The sequence below is a fragment of the Sus scrofa genome, chromosome 16 (assembly GCF_054392235.1).
Source record: "Sus scrofa isolate SSC_HxYL_T2T_F1_AM1 chromosome 16, Sscrofa_HxYL_maternal_Yorkshire_Landrace_v2.0, whole genome shotgun sequence".
Lineage (NCBI taxonomy): Eukaryota > Metazoa > Chordata > Mammalia > Artiodactyla > Suidae > Sus > Sus scrofa.
In genome coordinates this window covers 91,145,602-91,155,375 of record NC_139398.1, presented here as the reverse complement: position 1 = coordinate 91,155,375, position 9,774 = coordinate 91,145,602, and the positions used below count along the sequence as shown (strand labels likewise).

Sequence of the window (9,774 nt, the reverse complement as noted above, 5' to 3'; positions counted from 1 at the left end):
GCCGGGCTTCTATCCTCAGACGTTTTACCCCTAGCTGCTTTGCTTCAGATCGCTTCCAGAACTGAGCTGAGAGAAAAGCAAGGTTGTCCACTATTTATCTGTCCCTGAAATTCAGTGTTTGTTCAATTACATACAACCTCACAAGCAGAGAGGCCGAAAGTTCTCAAATCTTTTCACTCACAGTCATTGCTGTCCCTCTGTGTGGCCGGGTTAGAAGGAACAGCACAATGATTTCAAGAAAAAAAGGAAGCAAGTACTGACTGAATGGGAAACACCCTAATTAAATCGGTAGTGCCTCTAGATTGACATGGGCACACATAAAGGTGTGCGCGCAGGAAATAAACGTTCTGGTAAACGGAGCGTGCAAGGTTTAGTCAGCCTGGTACCCTGGAGGAACAGAAAGTCCTGGCCCGCAGAACAGCCGCAGGGAGACAGGGCCTTTTTCAAAATCAGCCTTGTGTCTACGCGCAGAGCCTGTTACTGAAGATTCTGAGAAATCAGCTGGCTTAAAAGAGCAGCTTTGGTTGTTTTTTTCTTTGGAAGCAGAAAAACAAATAACTCACTTTGGCTAAGATATTATTTTGGTTGGGAGTGAGAGAAAGAGATGAAAAAGCTCTTTATTAAAAACCAGACAACCAAATTAAATCCTGTAAAAACAGAAGCCACCTCTGGACCGACAGCTGGAGAACCCACCGGGATCGGCGGCCGCTGAGGCACAGCCTCGTCCCACGCACCCTGGCTCGCCGGGTTCCGCGCAGAGTCAAAGGTCTGAGCTACTCCGGGCGTCCGGCCTCTTGCACTCAGTTGGGGTCAGGTAGGGTGGCACCTGGGAACATGCACCCCAAGGGCCGAGGGCAGGGTCCCTGGGGGTCTGTGAGGTCACCTCTGCTGGTGGGGGGCAGTGTGGTCTCGGAAGGCGTGGTCCGGGTTGCCACGCCCACTCCGGTAGAAGTGGGGCCCCTCCCGGGTCAGGGAGCCCACTCAGGCCTGGAGGACAGGTGCAGATAAGACCCTGGATGACAGGAGGGTGTGTGCGTGGTGGTGGGGGGGCACGTCTGGATCGAGGCGCGCGGGAGACCCCGCCCTGCGGTTGGTTGTCCGGGATCCGCCAGACGCCTGGGTGCTGACCGCGATGCCCTTGTGTCGGGGCAGAGTCCGTGTGTGGGCGAGCTGCCCCCTAAACAAGCCCACCAGGCGCTCCTGCCCATTGGCCAGCACATGCCTCCAGGGCCGCGGAGAGCCGAGGGCGTCCACAGGACAGTCTAGCCCCCAAAAGGACCCGGTTCTGACCACTTCCCAGAGCAGAGGCAGTAAGAGACCCGAGGATGCGGGCGGCGCCGGCCCGGTCCTCAGCTGATGGAGGGGGCGGGACGGGGACCCGACATCCTCGGGCGCGGGCCCCACAGGAGGGCCCACGAGGCCTCAGTCCCTGACCCGCAACCCCGGACTGTCCCAGTGGAACCCTCGCCACGCACAGCGGTGGGGATGGAAGTGCGGCCGCTGCTTCAGAGCAGTCACCCCGTGAACCAGCATCAGCACTGCGGGTCCGCAGCCTGGACCACCGCCGGCAGGGGCTCCTGCGCATGCGCACAGACATCCGCCGCCCAAACGCACATGCGCGCTGGTGCACCGACTAGAGACGCGTCTAGTCTACCTACCTACCTACCTGCAGACAGATCCCACATGATACGAGCGTTACAAACGGGATATTATTCAGCCATAAGAAGGAATGAAATCCTGACACACGCAACAACACGGATGGGTGTAGAGACGTGATGCTGAGAGGAGCCAGACACGTCTGAGCCCTCAGCATGAGGGACCCACAGGAGGTAAGATCCCGGAGGCAGCACGCGGGTCAGTGTTGCAGGGGCCGGGGGCCAGCGGGTGGAGGGTGACTGCTGAGGGGCCAACTCTCCCTGGGGTGGCGAACATGCTTTTGGACTAGAGGGAGCTGCGGCTGCAGAGCAGTGACCACGTGCCACTGAGGGCGTATTTCAGGGTCACTTCCCACTCTGTGAGCTTCCCCTCAGCTGAGGAAGAAGAAACACCAACGCCCTGCCCATCCCTTGCCAGAGGCCACCGCGCACCTGACCTCGGCGTTTGACCTGTCCCTTCTGCCTCACCGCCAGGGCCAGAACCAAAGGTGACCCGGCCCTCAGGCCTCGTGCATAGGGCTCAACCCTGAGGTGACATCCCGTGTCCCCAGGCATGTCCAGAAAGCAGTGGGGCCCAGCCACTGTGACATGAGAGGGGGCAGTGAAAGCCAGGGCCAAGGCCTTCGGTGGCTCTGTGACAAGGTCAGGTCAGCGCCCAGGGCTTGGGCCCTCCACGTGAGCATGGGTCCCAGTGGGTCGGGAGGCGGCAGCCTGGTGACTACTTGGAGCCCCTTCTGGGGGGATTTTTCCTGAAACTGAATATGTTCAGGCTCCATGTTACAGGAAAATACTTGACGGTTGTGTGTAGACCCGTAGACTCACACACATCTTGTTTGTCTTATTTTTCTTTAATTCTGGGGCACAGAGTCTGGTTTTGCTAATAAGCACTCAGAAGCGTTGGAATCTGAATTCACAAATCCTTGCATCACGGGTGAAGCCCAGCCACTCGGGAGCGAGGGCAGAAGCGACCTCTTGCGCTCATGGGGCAGGGCCAGCGGATGGACGGGGAGGGGCAGGGTCAGCAGATGGCCTGGAGGCCTGCGGGGAGCCTCCCTTCCTCCAGGGCCAGAGGGGCTTCTGTTCCGTGATCTCCTCGCTGCAGTGGTGCAGATTTCTGAAAAGTTGCGTGGCAGATATTTTCCAAGTACATTTATGTATCACACGAGGGGAAGCTTAGCATTTAGAACGCTTATCCTTCTATGAAAAGGAAAGAATTTCTTTGTGGAACAGATCGCCAGTCCCAAATGTGTCTGTTCTATGACACTGACATTTTTCTCTGCCACTTAGGGATTTTTAACTTTGGGCATTTTGCTTAACTGCTGTGAGCCGCCAGTTCCTTGCTTGTGAAGTTGGGGTTGGAGTTCCTGGCCCACAGTGCTTTGCGAGAATGACGGGCCACGACCGCGAAGGGGACGAGGCTGTTCTGGACGTTGGTTCACCGCTCTGGCTCCTCAGATTCGGAGACTGATTCTGTAGTTGCTTGCTCTGCAGCACAGTGATGCTTTGCCCTGTCTACACGGAGGAGCTGCTGCCGCTGTTACGAGCAACAACTGACCAACACTGAACCCACCCGAGATGCATTTGGTGGCTGGAGAGCAGGGCCGGGGTCCAAACTCAGAAGAGAAATGGAGAAGCCCAGAGAGGCGCGAAATAACAGCTACCAAGGTTTATGAGTAAGACACTGAGGAAAGGCAAAACACGTAACAGAAATAATAAATTATGAGGTGCTCAAGGAAAAACATATCCCACCAAAGCTGCAGTGAAAGACTTAGAAGACAGAGATAAAAAGATTTCATCCCCCCAATTAAAACTGAAATAAAAGAGACAGAACAGTGAGAAAACAATAAGCCCGTCAAAGAACCTGTGACATACGTGCAATTGGAGTATCTGATGGGTAAACTGACGCAGTGGAGCAGAACCCGTCTTTAAATCTGTAATTTAAGATATGGGAGAAAATCCAGTTCTGCCCCGTGGAAGATGTTATCAGGTACCCCGGAAAATGGACTTGGACCATTCAAACCAAACACAGCATTGGCAGGATGCAGCGAAAACGTCTCTTCCCGGGAAACTTGTAACTTTAACACCAGAATCGGACACAAAGAAGAGCATGTCATCAGTTATCTTTGCTTTTCCTCCTAGAGAAGCTGGTGAAAGAAAGAATATTAGGGTTGCGGTTAGTAGGGAAAAAAGAAATAGTAAAATTAGGCAAGAAAATCAACGGAATATACAACAAACAACAGAGAAAATCTACAAAGCCAGAGTGTGTAAAGGTTAATAAAATCAGTAAGCTTTTAACAAGATAGATTCTGATAAAGGGGAAACACAAAGCAGCAGCAGCAGCATCTCACAGACCCAGCAGACAGAGAGCGCAAGGGCATGTTATGAGTTATTCCGTTCCAGTGCATTCGACAACATAGACAAACGGACACGTTCTTCTAAAGATATAAATTACCACAACAAACTCGAGAAAAACTAGACAGTTTACATAGCCCTGTGTTTGTGAAAAACATTGAATTAATAACTAAACGACTTTTTACATAAAAAGAAAATTTCTGGCCCAAATTTCCTCACTGGTGGATTCTGTCAAGCATGGGAGGGAGAAATAATATCAAATCCTACAAAAATTCTCAGAAATTAGAGGAGGTGGGAGTCCCTGTTGTGGCTCAGCGGTTACAAACCCGACTAGTACCAATGAGAATGCGGGTTTGATCCCTGGCCCTGCTCAGTGCATTAAGGACCTGGCGCTGCTGTGAGCGGTGGTGTAGGTCACAGACGCGGCTCAGATCCCACGTGCCTGTGGCTGTGGCGTTGGTGGAGGCTGGCAGCTGTGGCTCCGATTTGACCCCTAGCCTGGGAACCTCCATATGCTGCAGGTGTAACCCTAAAAAAGAAAAGGAAAGAGCGATTCGAGGAGGCAGTGTCACTTCCCAAAGTCTTCCACGCGGCTGCTGTAGCTCATTCAAGACGCGAGCCCCTCGCCTTACAGAAATCAGCCCCCCTGCGGGTGGTCACATTTGTCTTCTCAGAAGGTAACAGTAAATTTCCTTTTCTTTTTAACCCTGTCTGTGCTGTGTGGGTTCTCTGAAGTGACTATGAATTGCGTTTATAATTCAAAACATCAGATGATCCACCTTAGTCCAAAAAGTGAAAATACGGTCTGAGCTGGTCTCCGGTTACACGGTCTCAGCAGAGAGCAGTTTAGAGGCCCCCTCTCTTCTGAGCTATGTGGGGGGCTCTTTCTGGAAGAGCGATGAGGGTGAGCCCGAGGGAGGGGTGAGAGGCGGGGACGGTGGGGGGGTGGTCTGGAGCCTGGAGCCTGACGGCCATCAGGTTAGAAGCTGGCCTGCATCCCGAGTGTCTGGGGTGCTGGTCAGTGACGCGGTGGAGGCCAGGGCTGCAGGACTGGAGTCTCGCTGCCCGGCATCCCCCTCTTCCCGGCCACGTTACCGCCTTTCTCTGCAGGGGTCTTTTGAGAACAGGGCTTCCAGATCCGGCAGCTGCCCCTTCTCTAGCAGCTGCCAGGCCCGCACAATCTTTTGTTCCCATCAACACCAGGCCTCGGGGTCGGGTGGGGCTTTATCCCCCAGGGTCTCCACCTCCAAAGCCCTGAAGGAGGCCCAGTTCTTTCCCTGGGATTTATTGCAACGGCTGTGGCAACTGGGCGGGCAAGGCACCTCTGGCCCAGCCCCCCTTTCTCTTCTTTCCTCTGGCCCTTCTCCTCCCGGAACCCCCCCGATGGACGTGGCCGGACAGGACAAGGCGGGCAGCACATCTGTCAGGACTGCCCCCAGCCTCTGAGCACCCGGATCCCCGCTCCCGGATGCTCCCGGACAGCCGGGGACGCAGAGCCCCCGGGAGCACAGGTCTTGCCAAGCAGGCGACAGAAGGAAGTCAGGACACTCAGCTGGACGCGTGCTCAGTGGGGGCATGAGCTCAGGCAGGAGGGCGGGAACCCTTTCTTCTCTCAGAGCTCATGTGCACGTGTCCTGCGGTGTCCCCTGCTCTGTTCACCGAACTGGAAAGGACGACGCCAAGGGCTGAGCTGCGTGCCCTCCCCACACACCCACAGGTCGAAGCCCTAACCCCACCGTGAGCCCACTGGAGACGGGCCTTTAAGAGGTAGCTGGGGTTAAATGAGCTCGGGAGGGTGGGCTCCGAGCAGGTGCACGCGTGTGAACGTGTCTGGTGTGGATGCACATGCACACGGGCCGTGGCACATGCGTGAGGGCTAAGTGCCGGTGTGTGCGTGTGAGTGCATGTGGACACGTGCTTCCGTGTGGAGCAGCCGTGTGCATGCCTGTGGGTGTCAGCTGGGTGCCTTTTCCCAGGAGGGCGTGAGGTTCCAGGGCTGGGCTCCGCCGCTCAGCCCTGGGGCCCGTGGTCCCCAGACACCCGGACAAATCAGGCCGGCTCCGCTGGGGGTAACCCGCTCCCCACATTTACTTGTTTCTCCCAAACGAAAGCCTCTGTTTGGTTCTAATGAGTGGCTTTTCTAAAGAGAAACAGTCATAGCAGCAGACGTATAAACAGGTTCTGTAAACATGTAATCGCGCGTGTCACGCAGCAGGCAGCATTTCCCTGGAAGACAGAAGCCCTGGGAAATAACACGGACGGACGTGGAAGCAGTGTTTCCTTGACAGAAGGTAATTCTGAACTAAGTATTCCCTGAAAGAAAAGCGGAGAAACGTTTTTACATGCCTGTCATTTGTCCTTGGAGGGCACCGAACAAATATGTTTTTTAACACGTGACACCAGCATCATTCGGGTGGCCTCGGGCCATATGCTGTTTTCCAGTCCGCAGAATTGGAGGCCAAGAAAACAACTCCGCATTCAGAGGAACACGCAGCACAGGCTCGTCGTAGCCACGCAGAGTCGGCGCTGCCAGCAGAGAAGGGGCCGGGACCCGGGGGAGCAGGTGGGAGAGGCGGAGGCGGGAAACCGTGCTGGGCCGGAGACAGGTGACCGCGGCCGCTGCGGCGCAAAGGGCATCCCCTGCGCTGGGGTCCCCGGGGCTGGGGCACCTGACACTGTTGGGTCCCCCCGCTTCTGCAAATGTGGTGAAAGCTACAGACCATGAGCACAGACAGCGCGCCCTGCGTGTAAAATCAGGGGCCACACAGCCGGGCTCTGGAAGGCACTCTTGCAAGAGCGCGTATCTGTCCTGGGGGCCCCCCTCGCGGCTCCCCTTCCAGGGCCCAGAGGCTCCTCTGGTGTGTCGGCCTGACCCTGGGTGCCCCCTCTCCAAACCGGCCTGCAGGTGTTTCCCCGTCTGTCGTCGCTAGAGCCACGCCCACCCTGCAGACATCACACGTGTGCACACTCCTCGCTCCCACGTGCACACACGCCACACGCATGCACGCCCGTGCGCCTGCGCCCTGCCCTCCGCCCTCTAGAGGAGGCCCCGAGGATCCCTTCCCTGAAGGTCGGCCCTTGGGGGGCCTTGTCCCCGCAGGTCCCGGGGGACGGCCCTGGGTCTGAATCGGGCCCTGCACTGGGTGCTGCTCATGGTTCCCGGGAAAGGCCACCACGACCCTCGCCGCCGTGCCTGGCAGAACAGGTCTCGGCGCGGTTTCTAAAGCAGGTCACCCCTCTGTTCGCAGGTCACGATGGGCGCAGTGGCTTCCTGGGCCCCTGGCTCCGTGCTGGGAGGGTGGGGTTAGGGCGGCAGATTCCTTATGAACGAGGGGAATGGGGGCCCGGCCGCCGCCACCTCTGAGCCGGGAGGCTGGAGTCTGGCCCAGAGCGCCTTCTCCGCACGCTGGCACTCACCTATAAATAACAGCGGTGGCAGGTCCCCTGTCAGCAGTGCTGATGGACGGTCCCTTCGCCGCCATTACAGGCTGCGACTGTGGGAAAATTAATTTAAGTGGTAGTTAATTTCTAATGAATTCCGCTCAAGCGGTTAATATGGTCCCTCGGTGTTATGGGAACCTTCATGGATCATTGCATTATGTAAATAAATTCCACTTTACGCTGGTTTATTAGAAAAGAGTGAGATTGGGGAGTCTGGCTAAACCTTGTCTGCAGACACACACGACCAACAGGAACTTTGCAAGGGGAAGCGGGAGTTTTGCAGATGCTGACCGGGCCCCTGGTGATCCAGCGCCCGTTTTCACACTCTGGGCGACTAATTGCTGTGCCCCGGGGAGGAAGAAGAGAGGTTTTGCCTTAAAACCCCTGTGGATGCCATAGCATCCAACCCCTCTGAGAGCTGCATCTGAGGACGAGGCCGCCCCAGGAAGCCTGGCAGGCTTGGAGCCCGAGGCTCAGGCAGGGGCAGAAGGAGGAGGCGGCTGGCAGGGCGGGGTCCCACCTCTGGCTCCCGGGAGGGCAGGGCTTCCCCTTCCCTGCCCAGGGAATCAAGGCGCCCCACCCAGTGACCCTCCAGGGGCCGGTCTGTGCCCGGAGGCGGAAGCCTGGAGCAGAGTCTGACGGGGTAGGCCTGCAGCCGTCGGGCGTCGACTCCACTTGGGGTAGCAGGTCTGTGCTTCCAGCCCAGGTGGCTCTAACAAGACCTCAGGCGCGCAGCTCAAACAGCAGGCACTTACCTCTCGGGGTCCTGAACCTCCGGGCCCCAGGTGCTGGGACTCAGTCCCTAATCTGGGGGGGGAGGGGGGGCTGCTTCCAGACCCGCAGAGGTGCCTTCCTGCCCTGTCCTCACGCAGCAGACAGCGAGCTCTTGGGGGCCCTTCTGGACCAGGGCCCCATCCTCGTCACCTCATCTAAACTTAATCCCAAAGGCCCACAGTGGGGTGGGGGCTTCAGCACGGCCTGGGGGGTGGGGATGGCCGTGAGCCCTGCAGCTCTGCTACGTGCTTGGCTCTCCCTGGAGGCCTTCCACACAGCGACTGCCGCATGTGCCTCTGGGGGTCACATCAAAGGCCCCCTCCTCTGTACCAGCACCTGGCTGGGGAGGTAGATCCCCTGGGCCATCTCCCCTAAGTGTCCTCTCCAGCTGGTGGCCTCAGGGCCGCTAAACTCCCTTCATGGCCACTGAAGATCCCCAGGGCAAATGCCCAAGAGAAGCCTGCCCCCTGCAGCATGGCTCACACGTCCCCAGAAACCAAAAAGAAGCCCGGCAGCTGGCACAGCTGTCCTGGCAGGGCTGCGGGTGGCTCTGGTCCCAAGCCTGGGTCTGTGACTTGGGCGGGTCCAGATGACTCCAGAGAGGAGGGAAAGCAGGAGCCAAGGTCAGACTCTCAGAGCAGCTGTGAGCCGTTTAGCGGTGACCGAGTCAGGGAACAGCGGTGTCAGGCCAGCTCCTGCGAAACCCCAACCTGCGATCCTGGCAGGGCTCTCCCCGCGTGGGCCAGGGGGCCACCCACCGCATCGCGGCGCAGCCTGCCTGCTGCTCCCAGGGGCCGTGTGCAGCGAACGCATCCCGCCAGGCCTGCTGGGGCAGCCCTGCCGCTGAAAGAAGACGTTCCGGAGACGCATTTCCGGAACCGTCTGCGGAGAAGGGGAGCCCCGCCTGGCCTGGAGCATCTCTTGGGCCAGTGGGAGGGGCGTGGGGCCCGGCCACTCTCTGGGTCCTAAGACAAGGTGGCCAGGCTTTGTCTCTCCAGGGAATCCCGGGCCTGCCTGCAGGTCTCACCTTCTCCCGCTCTTTCAATCCGGGGACCGTGGTTTCGGGTGGGGAACTCGGCCCTGGGGTTTTCCTAAGCAAGGTCCACTCCGGGTTTCCAGGTGAGACGCTGGCAATAAAGAAGAGCCAGCCAGGCCCCAGCCAGGGGGGCACCGCCAGACGCTGGTTGCTCCGGGCTCCTCCGGGCGGCGGGCTGTTGGGGTCATGCTAGACCCTGGGGGGCCTGGGCTCAGTCCTCACCTCCTGACATCGAGTGGCCTCCGCATCCCCACGGGAGCTCAGAGGAAGTTGCCAGGGGACCTGATGCAGCAGACAGGGGGGCCACCTGGACAGCCAGCCACGCTCCTCCAAAGGACTTGCCTCCTCTAGGATCAGCGCCAGCCCAGGGGCCTGGACACCAGCGGGTCCCTTCACCTGCTGGCAGAGAAGCTTCCAGCAAGCTTGCAGCCTGGATTTCCCTCTTCCCAGTGGAGGTGGGGGGTCCTAGGGGCGAAGTAGGAGACGTTTCATTTCTGCAGGGCGGGGCACAGGTGC

At 58.2% G+C, this 9,774-nt stretch overlaps 2 long non-coding RNA genes across 2 annotated transcripts; one reads left to right on the top strand and one right to left on the bottom strand.

Moving 5' to 3' along the window:
• Positions 1–579: 579 nt before the first annotated feature.
• On the bottom strand, positions 580–9,106 carry LOC146395719 (uncharacterized). Its single transcript, XR_014830852.1, has 5 exons — positions 8,981–9,106; positions 7,425–7,501; positions 6,354–6,533; positions 3,528–3,799; positions 580–3,336 (listed from the first exon to the last, which is right to left on the bottom strand). It is a non-coding gene; the product is annotated as an uncharacterized LOC146395719 (long non-coding RNA).
• On the top strand, positions 1,639–7,644 carry LOC146395720 (uncharacterized). Its single transcript, XR_014830851.1, has 4 exons — positions 1,639–1,829; positions 4,529–4,684; positions 5,624–6,298; positions 6,450–7,644. It is a non-coding gene; the product is annotated as an uncharacterized LOC146395720 (long non-coding RNA).
• Positions 9,107–9,774: the final 668 nt, after the last annotated feature.